We start from the raw sequence: 18,350 nt of genomic DNA, 5'->3' as shown, positions 1-18,350 counted from the left end.
CGTCCGTCTGTACGTCCGTCCGTCCGTCTGTCCGTCCGTCTGTTACGCTTTGGGGTACCCATCTCTTATCCGCAACTCCTCTCATACCACTGAAGGAAATTTAATGAAACTTTCACAGATTCTTAATTACATATTGCCATTGTGCACCTCCTATTTTACTTTTTGATCTGACATGTATTTTTGATTTTCCAAAGCAGAACATGGACACTGCTATTATATTCATATGGGAGACGGGGGGTATCCTTTAGTGAGCTCATTGCTCACAGTACCTCTAGTTTATTTATTTATTTATTCATCAGCAGTTTCGTTTAAATTTCGTAAGTTCTATGGTCGATACAATGACCTTGACAGTAAATACCATTTATCATTGAGTCCAATGCTGACTTACGCTCTTCATACCAATTGTTAGTCCATTATTTATACACTGAAATGACGACGGATTTTTCCGTTATTTCCTTATCATGACAAGGGCACGCTCACTCCTCCATGCTTCCTGATCCCACCTCTGATGTTTAGGGGGTTCGTGTTTGCTCTGCTCTTATTTTGCATTGTTTTATGGACTTTGAGACTGAATACTGTTCGTTATCTCCATATCCTTCCTGATTGATTAGGAACATCTAAACTGCTGTTAGATTATCAAATCTATCGTAACAAATAGACATGGAATATGTAATCCTCTCCATATTTCTTTATCTTATTTAAAATTGAAACATTCATTAGCGGGAAAGCCTTGGTTTTCCTATCATCAAAAACTACAATTTTCATATTTGTTCTTCGGCAAATTTTGTAATGAAGCGCAGAGATCCTTTTTAAATAGTTTTCTTTTTTTTTGTAGTACTTTTGAGCACTTTAATGAGTACATTACTAAAATGTGAAGGAACAGGAGTTGATCTGAAAAAAAAAACTACTAAACAATACAGGTCTGTGGATAATTAACTATGTCAATAACGTGAGTGTAAAATTTTCAGACTTTGTGTGATATTTTATATATATTAATATCATACTGTTTTGACACACTATGAGGAAATTTGTTTTTGCTATAATGCTATTTTTTTTTAAGATCCTACAATTTTAAACTGACTATTCAATAAAGTATGTAAGTTGAGAGGAAATCCTTTCTAGGAATACCCAGTTGATTTTTATCTGCTTTGCTATAATTTTTTGTCTTTGTACAGTTTTGTCTATAAATAACAATCAGATCTAAAATAAAAGCAAATCAGTGGCCCTAGAATACGTGTCTGTTTTTACAAACTATTTTACAAATCAACCTTTTGTTTATTTAACTATACACCTTTACATTGCATTTATTTTTAATATCATCATACAAAAAATTATAAAGCAGGAATGGATTATATGAATGTTGAATGTTGTAAGTATTTTGTTTGCCTAAGCAGCTAATGTAATTTGATTGTGAGGACTCATCTTGTGGACTGAAATGCTGACATCTTAGAAAATTTCTATTTTAATAAAAGTATGACCTAAATATCACAGGGGTGTACTAAAATGGTTATGTGGCATAAAAGAAACATTGACTCTTACAAGTTTAATAGTGTTCTCTCCAGTCATTAATATATGAAAAATAACTAAGAGGTACATTTCTTTACCCGTGATTTATTAAGAATATTTCTTAATGATGCTCTCATGGACTCTCATGTACTTATATATAGATGATACGTCATTTCATCAGCCTTTTCATTTTGTACTTTGAAACAGAAAATCTTTTTTATGTCACTCAATGATTAACGTAATTGATTTTTTTTACTAATTTAGCAGGTTAAATATTTTGGGCAAAATAACTAATTTATGTAATGAATTAAAAAAAAATAACATAACAAATATGTCATACAAATATTCTTTTAGTAAAGGACAAGATAGGGTAACAGCCGAATCTGGCCCCGTATTTGATCTAAAAATCAGAACACTGGTAAAATTGTGATAGTTTGTAGTTAAGAAGTTAAAATGATGCTTACTTCAAAACAAGCACCAATTTTGATTCAAAGCTTACATGGAAGCCACTAGAGAGGTCAGAAATAGGGCATTATCCAGAATTTCCTAAATTCTCGTGGAATTTCATCATATTTGGGATACATTTCTCTTCGGAAAACATAGAGCACAAGCTTGCCTATCTGAGATTTTTATACAAAAACTGCATCTGATATTAGTGTATAAATTATATAAATTTGGTAGATAGGCAAGCGTGTGCTCTATGTTTTCCGAAAGAAAATGTGCTATAAAATTGATAAAAATTTGCATAAAAATGAGAAATGTCAAGAATTGACCTGTTTCCTTACCCCACTGTGACTCCTATATATTCTAAATCTTAAAACCAATACTCATTTTGTGGCAGGGGTGACAACAGGTTTCTATGGATAAACTGTTGGATAATTCTGAAAGACACCCAAAATCGGGGGCCAAATACTGGTCTTACCCTATCTTGTCCTTTATTCGATAGAATACCGCAGTAATAACAATTTTTAGAAACACGTTAACTTAATTACAAAGTATCTTAAAAAGCACTTTTTGGTAAATTTGTTTTTGTGTCAGTCATGAGATACAATTTGTAATGACCTTCTGTATTACTGAATACTTCAAACTAGTAACATATATTATGATCTGATCGTAAGCATTATTTCTTTGACATATCTTTTGTAATTCATTCAAATTTTAATTGTTAATTATTTAACAAACTAATTATTTGACCTTGATAAGATAAATATTTATTCCTGATCTTAATTTCGATGTTCTTTCTCACTATTTATTTTCTAGGTCATCAGTAATTCGACGTACTACGTTTAATATTTACATCGTATTGTACCAAAACTTTGAAAAACAGTTTATAATATCATATTTAGTGATGGAAAAAAAAATCTGAACAATATAAAGCTGTGTTCAATCATTTGCCTGCGTATCAGAACTTTCAGCCTTTGTGTGATATTATACATATTTAGGCACAATATTAGGAAGTATTTATATATTTTATCTTTTATTTAAACATTCGATTATGTGACATTGACTTATTATTAAAAACAACGTTGGGGGAGAGAATTTCTATAAAATAAATATTCAGTATACTTTGTCTCGATTTTTTTGTCTTTAACGACTTTTAGATCTTCCAATAAACGAGAGTGAGAACCTTAAATAAAAGCATATAAACAACCATTTCTCGCACTTTAAATAAACTACTTAAAAATCCACTCACTTGATTACTTAAGGACACACTTTACGTTTCATTCATTTTTTGACTGTATTATAATACTAAATCATAATAAACCAGGAAGCAATTATATGGCTGATTTTAGTAAGTTTGTTTGTCTAAGTAGCTAATATTATTTAATGGTGATGTCTCTTCTTGTGTTCTAAGTGTCTCTTCTTGTGTTGTCATTTTGGATAAAAACTGTTCTGGTACCAATGATCTGATTCTGACAAGGGTGTACCAAAGTGGTTAAAGAGAGAGGAGAAAATACGTTAACTCCGACCGGTGTTCTCTCCAAACAGTCATTACGACATGAAAATTATATCACAGGTGCATTTAATGGGCCTAATTTATTGAGAATATTCCTCGGTGATACCCTCATGAACAATAGGTACTTCAATACATAACCCTTTTTCTTTTGCACTTTGAAACAGAAACTTCATTTTCTGTCACTGAATGTTTAGCTTGTTGTTCGCGAAAGCGAGGGGACATTAAATCTCATTCGTCTGTCCATCTGTCCATCTGTCCGTCTGTCCGTCAGTCTGTCAGTCTGTCCGTCACAAAAACGTTAACCTTGCCCATAACTTTTGATTTAGTAGAGCTATGACTTTCAAATTTCACATGTGTATTCCTTGTGAAAAGACCTTTCTTTGGGTACCACCAAATTTGACCTTTTGACCTTGACCTTGGAGTTTGACCCACTTTTAGACAGAAATTTCAAAGTTTTACTCTGGCCGTAACTTTTGGATGGAAGGTACTAGGACTTTCATATTTCACAAATGTATTGTTTGTGGAAAGACCTTTCATTGGATACCAACATCCTTGACCCTTTTGACCTTGGCCTTGGAGATTTACGTTTCTATAAAAAAAACTTCAACCTTGGCTATAACTTTTGAACAATAAGTACTACGGCTTTCATACTTCAAATTTATAATTCTAATGAAAAGATCTTTCATTTGATACCAAGAACATTTACCCTTTGACCTTGACCTTGGAGTTTCAACTACTTTTTAAAAACTTTAACCTTGGTCACAACTTTTAAACAGTAGAAACTTTTATATTTCACATATGTATTCCTTGTTGCAAGACATTTCATTGGATACCAACATCCTTGACCTTTTGACCGTGACCTTGGAGATTTACTTACTTATGGAAAAACTTTAACCTTGACCATAACTTTGGAACGGTGAGGGCTAGGGCTTTCGTACTTCACATATGTAATATTTTTTAGAAGACCTTTCATTGGATACCAACAACTTTTACCCTTTGACCTAGACATTGGAGTTTTAACTACTTTAAAAAAAACTTTAACTTTGGTCACAACTTTTGAACAGTAGATACTAGGACTTTTATATTTTACATATGTATTCTTTGTGAAATGTCCTTTCATTGGATATCAACAATTTTGACCTTTTGACCTTGACCTTAAAGATTTACGTACTTATGTAAAAACTTTAACCTTGACCACAACTTTTGAACGGTAAGGGCTAGGGCTTTAATGCTTCATATATGTAATCCTTGTGAGAAAACCTTTCATCAACAACTTTGACCCCCTTGATCTTGACCTTGGAATTGACCTACTTTTAAAAAACGTTAACTTTGGCCATAACTTTTGAACGGTCAGGATAAGGGTTTTCATCCTTCAAAAAAATCAACTTCAATGATAATTTCTATGAAATGACATATGATTGGATGTTCATATCAGACACAATATGTCATAAAAAATAACATCTCACCAACACAGACACCGAAAGTGGGGGACCACAATTCTTTGAATTTGCTTGTTTGATAATTCTTTTCTATTTAAGTGTATATAGTGTCGATTAAAACTAACTAGATTTTCGTTAAAAAAAATATCAATAATGAATATAACAAATATACCATTCATATTAAAATATTTTTAAGATAAAAAAAAACCGACAGAATGCTGCGATAAAAATAATTATAAGGGGAGAAACATTTATTATTTAATCATGTTAAAAGTCACTTGATATAGCAGTTCAAAGTTTGTGTCAGTGTCACATACAACTTATTTTGTCCATTGCCTCACCAGCTGCTTCAATCTGGAATCGTTAATTAGGATTTGGTCGTCAGCATTATTTCTTTGACGTAGTTTTTAGTTTTTTTAATTAACAAATAGTCTATTAATTTGACCAAGATACGATAAATATATATTTGTGATCTTAGTGTCGATCTCCTTTCTTCTTCATTTTTACATTTACCTGTAATTCCAATGTTAAAATTCTACCATTTTCCTAATCGGTACAGAAGTCTTCATTTGAATGATTATAACTCCGGGAAGGGTGTAAAGCAAATAAAAAAAACAAGCTTTGCAGCCCAAATTCTGAATGCGCCTCATAATTAGTTTCTAATCATAGATAAGGTGTGGAGTTCGTCTTTCTCAGAAAGTTGTAGTTTTTATGCATGGTCGGGGAAAACAACCTTATGCTTCCTTACATCACATTACCCAATCCCTTAAGGATCAGTTGAACAATGATTAATATTAATCATGCGATCACAAAAATTGATTATTTAATAATGACATATAATATTGTTAATTAGAAAAATATTATGCATATACCTTTGCAATTAACCTACATGATTGGGCATACCTAAAAAGAGTCATTGAATATTTCAGTGACTTAGGTGATCGAGCAATAAATTTGAGGGTTCAACCCATACATAGAATGAAAAAGATAATTAAATAACTACACTTTAATCAAATCGCCTGTGTGTCGCAGTGGTCAGAGTGTCTGCTCTACAGTCCTTTAGTTGTGGAGTCAAATCCAATTCGGGACCTGCTTCACTTCAAATGGAAATTATCACTCTATGTGTTGGTACGAATAAGATCTCTCACTGCTTAATGTCTCTGAGTGCCGAGCATAAGTATAAATTTGCAGCCCTCCACAGGCAAGTGGTGATATCTCTACTAACTAAAAATCCTCAAGAGAGACGTTAAACAACAACAACGTTTTCAAACAATTTGATTAATACATGGCTCTTATACGGTAGCCATTTACGACAATTCAAAAAGAATTTTGAGTTATTGAATCTTCCCTTTTCCCTGAAATGTTTTTGGTTCTTTCGAATGGATAAATCTATCAAATAAATGACCATTGTCAATGCCAATCAAGAAGAATCAAGACTATATAACAATAACAATTTATTTACAAATAAACAACAAAATTGAAGTAAAGGTACAAGAGAATCAGCCATCACTACCATTTACCATCACCACCCACGATGTTCCATACTACGTGTTGGCCGGAAGAACAGATTATCGACGGAAGTATGAAAAAAATATCGGTAAGCCAGTTGTCTGAAAACGTATAGAACAACATTAGAGATGGACTATGTACGTCTAATAAAAATTCATCTTTTTGAAATATTATAAAATTTCATACAATAAACTTTGTTGGTCGGTATCTTCTATTTTCAATACTAACAGTTATATATATTTGACAAAAATACGATCAATACATGTATAACGGTTATTTTACATCTACACAAATTGAATACAACATACAAATACTTTTGTTAAAACAAACTTCAAGAACTAAAAAAAAGAAAACAACACTTACTTAATTGTAATGACTCACATCCTCTTACAAATACCAAAACAAAAGCCCCACGTTTTAAATGGACTGCACAGGTACCAAGTAAAGCATTACCTTTCCACACAGCATTGGAGAATTTGCTACTTTTGCCTACTGAAGATAAACTAAAGGTTGGTGAGAAATTTCTATTATAATTACCCAAAAATAAGCTTGAACTCTTTTTAGGCCCAAATTAAAGTACGACATTTCTTTTTCTATTACTGAATACCTTATTTCTCTAACGAACAGCTACCAACTAACAGATGCGACTGGATACGTCTTTCTGTAAGGGTCTTGCATCAGAACAGCATCTTGTTTAATTTGGACGCATCTGTTCCCATGATAAATGTTTTTGTTAGGTCTGGAAGTCTAAGTATAGACTAAAGGTGACATTGATTATCCAATTTGTATAAACTTTTTCAATTTATCATAACAAATTTTAGAATTTCATTATATAAAGCTTCTTCATGATAATAATTATTGTGAATTTGTTATAACAAATCAGACAATATGTTATAAAATGCTTATTTCGTTATGACATTTTAAAAAGTGTTATAATAAAGAGCAAAGTCCTCGAACCATCAAAAAATGCCTCTTGCAGGATATTAACGCGATTTTTATCAAAGATAGTATAGACTTTAAGCTTTTCATAACCGTTTTTCTTTTTTCAATATCTATTATACTTTTTAAAAACGAGGTCTTGCAATATGGCAATGTTTTAATAGAAAAATGCGTTAGGAACGTCATTTTTTGTAATGTAACGTCACGTCAATTAGCGATAGAATGACCTGGCTATTACAATGCAAAGATATATAGGAATATATGACTTTTAAAATGCAATAATTAGAATCAATTTTATATTTATCTTATCAACTTCATAATCAATAAAGATGATAATTCTGAATGAATAGAATTAGAAAAAAAATATTGGAAATTACTTCCACTGCTGTAGTTTTAGATCCATAAAATAGTTGATACTGCAGCCTTTTATCGCAAATCTTGCATGAAAGTACACCTTTCGGCCGATATTGTGATGCGTTGAGTGACGATACTGATGAATATGACTGAAATACAATTGAAGATTACTGACTTTCGATTGCGCAATCCAACAAAGAATCTGATTGGTGCTTTTTTTATAGGCCCGCCCACTTTTTCAAATGTAAAGCCGAAAATTGGAATGTTTCGAAGTAAAATGGAACAGCTGTAGAAAACGGGCAAAAAAGTGGTATATTTTGAGCTAAGAATTTAATAGAACTTTACAATACCTTATTAATTATTGTGAATGTGGGTAATCTGTATAATGATCTTCAAATACGATATGTTCCAGAGCTGGCAGCAGTCATGTCATGTTATATCAGGTGCATGTTCTCGGGGCACATGAACACAACCGTTGGCGTTTCTCGTTTGTTTTTCTTCAATGCACCAATAAAAATAAAACGTATTTAGATTTGGTAAATGTTGTTACATTAATTATTTTTAACACGAATTATAAGTAATATTTCATATTTTTAATGAATAACATTCGCCATAACAGTAAAAATTTCACTTCCCGCAAAAAAGAACAAAAATCTAGATTTTTCTGGTCGCATGTTTATTGCCATGGCGACCGTTGAAATGGGAACGTATTAGCACAGATGCATTTAAAAAATATGGTATTTTTGACAGTATTGACAATAAAGCAGTAAACTTTTGAAAAAATCCGATGTTTTACGCGTTTTGCCACCTATGATTATGAATTTATTTTTTCCCACTGAATAACAAGTTGTCCGCTATCAGCTGGGTAATTACATGATTTCCAGTAATACCCCGTTTTAAATTTGTGTTTGCCAACGCAATGAAATAGCTCACTTATGACTAAAACATAGAAAAAAAAATTTAATGCACTGAAAAGTCGCACAGAAAAAACACCTAAAGTGTAAAATGTCGTCAATAGGAAATCGGCAGAAATACATGTAGGATGAAATGAAATAGTGTTCGACTGTGCCATCGAATGATATCCATGTATCGTCTGCATGCGTAAGGAATATATCACATGCTAAAAAAATTTTTATAGTTTGTTTGTTGTTTTTTTTTTTCAGAAAGTCAACAACGCTTTCCGCGCGAGAGTGGGCGGGTCCTAATCAACCAATTAAAACGCTTGTTTTACAAAACAAAATCCGTGATTCAAATTGTTCAATTGTCAGATCCAACAGTATCATCACACAACGCAACGCTATTTAGGCCGGAGTGTATACTTTGAAGCGAGATTTGCGATAAAAATCTAGATCTAAATACCAGTACATTACTTGAAAAGAAGTACATGTACACAATAGTTGAAAGGACCTTTTTTCTATACATTTTTAATAACTTGGCGAGCACTCGCGAATATTAGGCCTCAGCTGTTAATAAATTTTCACAGGCAAGCGAGAAATATCCGCGAGATTCGCGCACACCTCAATCTCACAGATATTTTTTCTCATCTTCGCGAACCAGCCAATCGATGGGTCATGTTTAATCCAGTAAATTAATTTATGTATGGAGTACGGTATTTGTAGTGTGTTGTTAATACATTGTTATCGATTGACTTACATGTAATAATTTTATTATGTTTTTTTTAAATTGTGCATTGCTAGCTTATCGTTTATCACTGTCCATTTCATTTTCACATTATGATTTCCATGCGTATGTAATTCTTATAAATACGTGTCAAAATAAAAAGTGAAATACAAGCACAGACATTAACATTTTACTAATACTTACAGAGAAAGATTGATTTTACCCGAAAGAGGCTCCTCAATAAGACCTTATTATAGACAGCATTTATAAGAGGAAAGTGTAAAATGGTCTCAGTTTTTCTTGAAATAGAAAACACATTTATGGTCGTAGTAAGCAATTTCAGAAAAGAAAGAAGGGGGGGGGGGGGGTATATACAAAGGACGAACATATACAAAGTTCTATCTTTTAAAAATATTTTTTCAAGAAAATGTTACAGTAAATTATATTATTTCGAAGTATATTTTAGACAAGTCCTGTAGTTCACAATAATGCTCATATAATTGTATGTAATGAACGTATAATTTATGTCAAAGCATGGACCCCCCCCCCGTGACCTCTTCTAATCGTATAGTGATAAAGTACTAATCTTCGTAGTAGCGGATCCAGCGATTTTCAGATATTAAATGCAGAGGAAGTCATAGTCCCCCTACTCCACCTTTCCCCCCCACCCTAAGCCATAACAATGCAGAGGCAATTTTGAACGTTGATCTACATGCAAAAAAATTAAAATACAGAATAATCAATATTTGATATGAAAAACACTATAGTGGCTAAAGAAGGATCTTTGATTTGATGTTCTTTTATGAATGATAATAAACACTATTTAGGGTAATATATTTTAAATTCAGCTCTTGTTTCTGCAAACAAAAATGGAACCACTTCTTCATAATACTTTTGAAGAAAGCTAAAAATTATTTTTCACGTTATGCAAGTGCATAAAAATTATCCACGCGGGTTTTATGTAGTGAAATGAATGTTTCTTAGGTTTTGAAATAAAAAAAACTGATTAATATATATTGCTGCTACATGTGATACTTATACAAATATATGTATTGTATATGCATCGACGTGGGGATTTGTTAAAGCGAACATGTGCATTAAAATGTTTACAAACACACACACGAGTTCTACGTTGAATCCAGTTTACAGAGTTGTTAAATTTTTTAATAGTAGATAATTTCCCGTTTCAATTAAATGAATTTAACAAAGCGACAGAAAACTGTATATCTTTAAAAAAAAAAAAAGAATTTTCCCTATTTCTCCCTGCCACTGATTCCCAATTACTGCACTATTATGACGTCACAAATGACGTACACCGAGTAACGTCATGTACAACTGTGAACTCATAAGTTTGTTTTCCTTTGATTTCAGAAATGTAATTTTTAAATTCTTTGCCACATTTATTGCCTTCAATGAACAATCGACTGCTTTTTTCTATCACCATGTGTGTTATCTATTTATTTGATGTCCTATGACCTACCAATGAACCACTGACTGTCACTCTAAAAAAAATTACCGATTCCTGATAACAAAGCTTAGATTTAACTCTAATTTCTTATACTCGTCACAGTCATAAACAAACATAATAATTGACATGAAAGTTTATATTTGCGATAGTCATACACATAGTAAGTTGAAAGTTGTACTTGTCTGTAAATCAATCTAATTTTGGAAAAAGAACTGTCGATAAATCGGCATTTTTTTACGGATAAATTATGTTTTAAGACTGAAGCCATCATATTTATTCCAGTAGTCAGACGTGTCTATAGGTGCCTCAGTTAACATTTTCTTACTTGTGTGATATGAGTGTCCATCCACTTACATGACTGTACATAATCAATATTATACACCTTTCTAATTGATCCTTTAAAGTTTGTATAAAAGACAAAGACAAATATGGTGGTTCATGATCATAGCATTTTTACACGCGTTGACATTTTATTTTATTTTTTTTTCACCATGAGCACGCTCGTTACCGCAAAATATTTTCATTGGAAATTATTTGTCGAACAGTTTTAATTATTTTTCTGTTTCAATATTTTGCGGTAACGACTGTGCTCTATGTGAAATTCACGATTCATTATGTAAAATCTGAGCAATTTTCCGGAAAACCTCGAAACATGCTCCGTTTTAGAATTTAGTTTGACATTGTAACATCCGGTTTTGACGAAATTGTTGCACATGTGAAATGTGTCAATGTTCTAGGTTGATAATAACTCAAAACATATTTACTAATGCCCTTTTCAAAATTTACTTATTTGCAAGGCCAAATAAGGCATTTTGTGGATTGAATTCTTTAATTCATTAAACCAATTTGTCAATTAAAGTTACATGCACACAATTTCAACTGATTTTTTAAAACCGATTTTAATGTTCATAATTCGTAATCAAGGCCATTCTTATAATCAGCAAAAATTTAAACATCATTTGTTGATTTATAAAATGATATACAGAACTTTAAAATGTTCCATAATATAAACAAGATCGTGCCTTGTTTTTATTTACATATATATAGAAAATATCATATTTTTAACAAAACAAGATTTAGTAAATCATTAAAAACTGTCTAATGGTATTTAGAATTAGCATCTTTTTTGAAAAAAATCTGCATATTGGTATGTTTAACCTATGTAAACAAATATGTGACACGGGCCATTTTTCTGTAACAAAGGTTTAAACTCTTAATCTGTCTTGAGTCTCCGCAACTGATATTCAAATTTGTGATAATCATTAAAACTACCTTAGTTAAGTATTTGTTAGCACAGAAAAATAAACTTGAACAATTTTCAGCTTAACATGTATTGATGTAAAAGACTTTGATAATGCCTAAATAGGCTTTTTGTATATTCTTAGCTTTCCAGTAGATCAGTACTATTTTTTTTCTTTTGTTTGTACTAGTGCAGATTTCATTTGCAAGAATCTTTTTTTAACCGATGTCTCTCTTTGAAAAAAGCAATATTTGCTGTAAATACACATTTTACGATGTAATCTATATTGCGCCTTTCTCAGTGAACAGCTTCTAATAAATAATTTATATCACTACATATTAAGTATATAAAGAACATTCAAAAAGCGCTAAATCAAATCTTAGGTAATCTTAAATTATAAATTTTAATCTTTATGCCAAATTAAACACATAACAGTTTTCGTTACCTAGGTCTGCAGGAAAGGTGAGGTGAGAAATTCTGTACTAAACAGGCCTATAATTACAAACATTATAAGAAACTTAAAACGTATTCCTCTAATTTATTTCTTGCTTCAAAGTAAGTTGACTCGATAATAGTTGAATCTTTCCTGGCTCATATGCCTAAAACGCAAAAATAAAAACATACACAAAAAATTTAAAAACAGCAAAGTCAAATGAAATTAAAATATCAAAACACAAGTTACCGCTTTTACTTTAAATTGAAGTTTAAAATATGCATGTACGAAGGTTGTCCAAAAATTCCAAGCGTTCCAAAACAGTTTTATTTTCATTCCAAGACAAGTGTTGTTTTGTAGGAACTTGATATCATATATTAATGAAGCTTCGTACATAGATTAAATCAACACTAATAAATGGACAAATATGGAGTAATTACTCAGTATAACCCTATTTACATGAAACATTTCATTGTCTCGAGTAGAAAGGCGTCACAGTACCAAAAAGTAGCAATTAAAAATCGGTATTATATTATATTTTAAATTCTACGGATTTTAATTACCTGTACTACTCTGTATTTTTGAATGGGAATGAAAAATCTTAATATTATATTATTAACTATATTTCTTCAAAATTTCGTGTTAATTAATGTTTTAACAAATATTAATTTTATTACGTTTAATATACACCTGATTGAAATCTGACTTTTGAAAAATAGGGACTGTGTTGGCACAGGCGGTGTACTGGACTGTGATCAAGTGTTTTGATCCCGAATTCACTCCTACAGAAATGAACAAGTTATACTTATTTGGTAGACACGGAAAGGTTTTCTTGTCCTTAATATTTAATATGATTTAATTGGATTCCCTATGCATGTTAATAAATGAAACAAAATAAAGACAGGCTTAAGAATTTGGCTAGAGTGCCACTAGTATTGTGCGACTCCATTAGAGAAAACAGACGAAAAGCCCCTAAAATAAAGGGTTTCAATTTTTTTTATACCTGTACATGCTTTGTAAACCTGTTCAAATGTTTTATGATGTCATAGTAAATAAGATATTTTACATACACAACTATTATAATTGTTTGATGTACTTTATTACAGAATTTGATTCTGGAAATTGGAATAGTTTCCCCAAAATTATGAACTTATGACATTCGTCTTTTTGACGTTGCAGATTTCTCCGGGTATCAATAAAGTATTTCGCTTTAAGGTAGGTCCCTACCCAGGAGATTTAATGGTTTAAATGGTATTTTTTCTATTGAAATTATTAGAATGATACTTAATCTAAATAAAAAGCACAAAAAATAAATAACTTTTCATGTTATTTTTCAAATTAGAGTGCCTCAATGACGTATACCGCCTTCTTTCACGACACTTTTTCATCCACGCTCAATATATGGCTCATATCAAAAGCAATATCAAAGCAAAATTACTTTCAAATGTATTTATTTATTCATTAATATGTAGGAAAGGCATAACCAGTCTCATATATGAATATTTATTTTATAATATAACGTTTTTTTCCAATATGATATCAATTTGGTGCTTTAAATTTTTTTACAATATCGTCATTTTTACACATTTTTTCATAAAGTAATGGATAAACACGTTCTTTTTTCATTTAAAATATTAGATTTATATCTGTTGCAACTAAAAAGCCCCAAAAAATTAGTACTTTTCAGGCTTTTTAATTATCTACACCTTCTAGATCATGTATACCCCCTTGCCGATCAAACAAATTCAACTCTAAAATATCAGTAACAAACATATTTAAAAGAAAAATCACACTCTTATACCATTTTCATGCATTATAAAACATAACAAGTAAATCTGTCTTTAAAAAATCATTTAAATGCATTTTTTACAACTCATCAATAATTGAAATATGTCCGCACAAATACAAAAACGGCTATACCAATGCAACATTCTTCTTTTCAGGCATGCACTCAAATACAAACAATTAAATACTGTTTCTACTTCAGTAACACCAGCATAGGACATAGATAAAGTTATGTTACAACTGAAAACTTTAAGCTTGCTGCTCAGTTCTACTAATACACCACTAAATCCCTTCTTTGTGTGATTACTGTCGGATCTTTTGCTCATATTGGGATCAACATTATCTTTCACTCTTGCCATGGTAGTTGAGTCATTGTCCATAATCACAGTATCTACTTAAAGAAATTTAATATGTTGTACAGCAAATTACATTGCTATGTTTTGACTGATTTAATATTGTACAATTCGTTTTTTTAAAAATTGTTGGTTTGTTTTTGTTCTTGATGTTCTTACCTTTCCCCCTACATTCTCGATCTCCAACATCTCACAGGCCATGGCAGGCTGAAAACCATAACCTTTGCTGATCCAGTTGAGTTCTTACAGCACTTGTGTTGCCTGGGAGAATTACTCTTTAATTTGGCAGCTGCACATACCCTACTTTTTTCCCTACACTGAAAAAATGACTATTTTCTTCGATTTTTCTCCAACAGAGAGGCAAGTCCTGTAAATATAAAATGCTGATATCAATTGTTGATTTCAATTGTGATGGAAACAAAATTTGTCAATGACTCAATACGATGTCAGGACCACCACTGTCCATGTGACAAATTAGTCTCTACAATGTATAGGTTTTGATACTTGGTACATTTACCTGTAAGACTATTTTAAGCTCTCCCGGTACCCCGCTTCTGCCAAGCACCATCAGATATAACCGCCAGACTCCCTTGACTCCTAAACAATAATATTTTTAATTAACGACATAATTTTGTAAAAAATGATTGCAAATAAAAATATAAATAGGTCATGTATTGCTAGAAAATGGCATAATTTCAATCTCATCTCCTCCTGCAGACTTTTATTACAAGTTTCCCCTGCCATTTGTCCAAATTGTTGCTTGACCTCTCTTCCTCTATTGTTCAGAGTTATCCGAGAAACGCTGGGTATGTTTAAAGCAGCCAGGAGTGAATTTACATGTGTTTCACCAAATCTGGAAATCCTCCGTTTATTATTCCTGAAATGAGTTCTCAAAATTATTAACAAGTCAACATGGAAAGTGAATATATGACATGATTGTCCTTGTTTATTTTCTGTATGTGTGTGTGTATAATTAGGTGTGTGCATATGTATGTTTGAGAATAAAGATGCTTTTAACAAAAAAGCAAGTCACATTTTTTATGTTTATATACTGACTATAACTGTTCTTAAAATAAAAATAACCAACATCATGATCCAATTTGAATATGTGAATAAACTATGTAATAAAATACAGATTTAATACCTACTGCTATTTTGGTATTTACATCCCATGCATTTCTGCCATTTGAAGTCTGGTGTTTGCTTCCTGTTGCCACTTCGGTATTAGCCCACAGTCAGTAAATTTGCACTTGACAAGTAGTAGGGCTACATGTGCAAGGCCGAATTTTGTGTTCCCCCACACAGTTTGACAATTGCAGTGGCTGTCCGCATAACTCACAACTGCTTAGACCATCCGCAAGAACCCCCAAGATCAACTACACGTCTGCCCATTCTCCACTGATTCATTTTCTTATCTTCCTAAACCGAATATGTCTCTTCTTTTCAAACGACATGAATATTCTCACCATCACAGCCATAACTCTATGATAATGATAACTGTAATCTAAGTCACTTACTGGCACACCACTAGTTTCGTCACATGTTAAATATGATTTGTTTATTCGATTGCTTCTTCCTTTATCTAATCTTCAATTTTTCTAACAAGAGAGTCTTTAACAAACCTGCCTTTAAACCTTGGCATCTCGGTAAACACGAGCGTAATCTTAAAAGTGCCAACTGGAAATGCTCAGCGCGATATAATACCTAAACCGATAACGGTACTAACCCGGTAGAACTCGTAAAGACGGATTTGGTTTTAACATTTCGTATCGATAATCATATCCGGTAAATTGTTATGACGCGTTTGAGTAGGGACCAACCTTAAATCAAGTAACCAGTATAAAACTTCCTAATTTATATGCCACGAACACGCTTTATCTGCCCCAAAAAATTTTAAAGATACATTATTTTTAATTATATTAAAGAAAAGAGCTCAGTCTACAAATGTTTGGAACAACCCTCGTACAATGCAAGGAAAGTTTACTTACCAAGTAGTAGATTAGTCTTCGAGAGAACTCTTCTAATTTCGTGGACAAATACCAGCAAATGTAACCCGTTTAAAGACTAATCTTTATTAAGATGGTGGGGGGAAGTTTAATTATATTTTACATAATTGTGTGTATTTGACAACAGGAAAAAAATCAAATGCTTTCTTCATTACAGCTTAAAATATGGGAAACAAATGTTTAAAAAATATAAGACTTTTTGTTCAACTTGATGTATTTTTGTCCTAAAGAGGAAATTATTATTATGAAAAATGTGTATAAAAGAAATACCGTATTTTGAATATTTATAGCAGGAGTCACATTGTTCTCTGTGTTGTTTTGCATTAATCAAGATAAGTACAAATTTTGAAGAAAACGCATGTCAATTGTTTTCCTTTCCCCAAAGATTGTCAAAGTATAAATGCGAATTTCTTAGAATATGACACAATTAGCCATGTTTGTTTTCAGAGGTTTCCAGAGATTTTGTCCCACGTATTCATAAAGTATATAAAGTCGGTCGTCCGTCGTTCGACAATAAGGGTTTCCAAAATTTTGGCCGACAGTTAAAATCAAACTAAAGCTCGGAGTTCAATGATAGGGTGACTATTGACCGACTTATCAATATTTGACCTACTAAGGATACATAATGCAAACAAAATTTTTATGCATTGGTTTATATATATTTTTTTAATGGCAATGACATAATAAATATTTATTATACTGCTCATAAATAGTCTTTAATAAGATACTATAAAAAATCTAGAGAATTTTAGCGTTCAATATCTTGACGTTTTATTGAACGCTGAATTTGTTTAAGGTATACGAGTATGCCCGAAACATTCCGAACACGAGCGTTCAATATCGAACGCCCCATTGTAAACCAAAAAAGTTGTCTGGTAATATTCTCAGAGTTAGATTAAAGAAAAGAAGTAGCATCTATTTGTACACAAAAATGAAATTATTCATTCATGACCCCCGGGGCAAGGGTGGGGCCACAATGGCTGATCAAAAATTTACATGGAATATATAGGAAAAAATTTCGAAATCTTCTCAAGATCCATAGGGGCAGGAAAGATGAAACTCATGTTGAATAATTCTCGGGTAGTTTACATTCAAGTTTTTTTTCTAATCATGACCCTCGGGGGTAGGGTGGGGCCACAATGGCCGATCAAAGTTTTACGTAGGAATATATAGGGAAATCTTTAAAAAAATATCTTCTCAAGTTCTGCTGAGCAATGATTAGTGATATTTTTATGGAAGCATCCTCAGGTTGTTTAGTTTGTTCAAATCATAACCTCCTGGGAAAGGGTAGGGTCACAATTGGGGTAGGGGGAAACAATGGGGAGTCAGTTTCAATTTAAATCATTATTAGTTAAGAAATATATACCAAAAACATACTTGAAAAATCTTTAAAAAACTTTTCAAAAAAAATTCTCAAGAAGCTATATGCAGTATTGATCTGGAGGCTAGTAGTATTTAAATCCAAGCCCCCTCCCCTTCACCACCTCAGTAAACTTTTCAATTCGGATCTGATTTGTACTTTTTCCTAGCTCAGGTGAGCAATGTGGCCCCAGGGCTTCTTGTTAAAGCCTGGTTTTGTAATGTAAAAATTATTGAAATAAACAAAAAAAAATTCTATTTGCAAAAATGATTATGAGAGTGGTTGTTAAAATCATTTTGTTCCTTCAGACTAATACTCTTTACATTTAAGACGTTATTATCAATTACATGTATACTTACAATAAATGATGTCTGATGTTTT

General features: G+C 31.9%; 2 long non-coding RNA genes across 6 annotated transcripts; both read right to left on the bottom strand.

Moving 5' to 3' along the window:
- Positions 1-6,343: 6,343 nt before the first annotated feature.
- LOC134261075 (uncharacterized) lies at positions 6,344-13,675 on the bottom strand. 3 transcript variants are annotated; one of them, XR_009990723.1, is made up of 3 exons: positions 12,478-13,675; positions 6,775-7,169; positions 6,344-6,512 (listed from the first exon to the last, which is right to left on the bottom strand). It is a non-coding gene; the product is annotated as an uncharacterized LOC134261075 (long non-coding RNA). The 3 variants fall into 3 exon arrangements; XR_009990724.1 differs by lacking the exon at positions 12,478-13,675 and having other exon boundaries at positions 6,775-6,903; positions 7,019-7,285; XR_009990722.1 differs by lacking the exon at positions 12,478-13,675 and having other exon boundaries at positions 6,775-7,285.
- Positions 13,676-13,899: 224 nt separating this feature from the next.
- Positions 13,900-16,441, bottom strand: LOC134261074 (uncharacterized). 3 transcript variants are annotated; one of them, XR_009990721.1, is made up of 4 exons: positions 15,752-16,441; positions 15,121-15,480; positions 14,763-14,970; positions 13,900-14,641 (listed from the first exon to the last, which is right to left on the bottom strand). It is a non-coding gene; the product is annotated as an uncharacterized LOC134261074 (long non-coding RNA). The 3 variants fall into 3 exon arrangements; XR_009990720.1 differs by having other exon boundaries at positions 13,900-14,644; positions 15,121-16,441; XR_009990719.1 differs by having other exon boundaries at positions 15,121-16,441.
- Between the last annotated feature and the right edge of the window lie 1,909 nt (positions 16,442-18,350).

The sequence above is a fragment of the Saccostrea cucullata genome, unplaced genomic scaffold, assembly GCF_032062105.1.
Source record: "Saccostrea cucullata isolate Sc308-1 unplaced genomic scaffold, CSIRO_AGI_Scuc_v1 ctg1312, whole genome shotgun sequence".
Lineage (NCBI taxonomy): Eukaryota > Metazoa > Mollusca > Bivalvia > Ostreida > Ostreidae > Saccostrea > Saccostrea cuccullata.
Note: the sequence above shows the minus strand (reverse complement) of the source record. Positions and strands in the feature narration are given on the sequence as shown.